General features: G+C 46.3%; 1 non-coding gene across 1 annotated transcript; it reads right to left on the bottom strand.

The window, feature by feature from the left end:
- Positions 1-208: 208 nt before the first annotated feature.
- TRNAC-GCA lies at positions 209-280 on the bottom strand. The gene has a single exon. It is a non-coding gene; the product is annotated as a tRNA-Cys (tRNA).
- Positions 281-737: the final 457 nt, after the last annotated feature.

Genomic DNA, 737 nt, shown 5'->3' with positions numbered 1-737 from the left:
AATTGCTTTACAGAATTTTATTGTTTTCTGTCAAATCTCAACATGAATCAGCCATAGGTACACATATGTGTGTGTGAGTGTGTGAAGTTGCTCAGTGGTGTCCGACTCTTTGCGACCCCCTGGACTGCAGCCTACCAGGGTCCTCTCTCCATGGGATTCTCCAGGCAAGAATACTAGAGTGGGTTGCCATTTCCTTCTCCAGGGGATCTTCCCAACCCAGGGATCGAACCTGGGTCTCCTGCATTGCAGGCAGATGCTTTATCCTCTGAGCCACCAGGGAAGCTGGAAGGTATACATATATCCCCTCCCTTTTGAACCTCCCTCCCATCTCCCACCTCATCCCACTCCTCTAGGTTGTTACAGAGCCCGTGTTTGAGTTCCTGAGCCATACAGCAAATTCCCATTGGCTATCTATTTTACATATGGTAATGTAAGTTTCCATGTTACTCTTTCCAGACGTCTCACCCTCTCCTCCCCCCTCCCCATGTCCATAAATCTATTCTCTATGTCTGTTTCTCCATTGCTGCCCTGTAAATAAATTCTTCAGAACCATTTTTCTAGATTCCATATATGTGCATTAGAATATGTCTCCTTGCATTGGCAAGCGGATTCTTTGCTCACTGAGCCACCTATTTTTAAAAATTTTTTGGCTGCACTGCAAAGCATGTGGGATCTTAGTTCCCCAAACACAGATTGAACTCTTGCCCCTTGCAATGGAAGCACGCAGCCCTAACCAC

This window comes from Bison bison, unplaced genomic scaffold (genome assembly GCF_000754665.1).
Source record: "Bison bison bison isolate TAMUID 2011002044 unplaced genomic scaffold, Bison_UMD1.0 scf7180017864274, whole genome shotgun sequence".
NCBI classification, from domain to species: Eukaryota; Metazoa; Chordata; class Mammalia; order Artiodactyla; family Bovidae; genus Bison; species Bison bison.
Note: the sequence above shows the minus strand (reverse complement) of the source record. Positions and strands in the feature narration are given on the sequence as shown.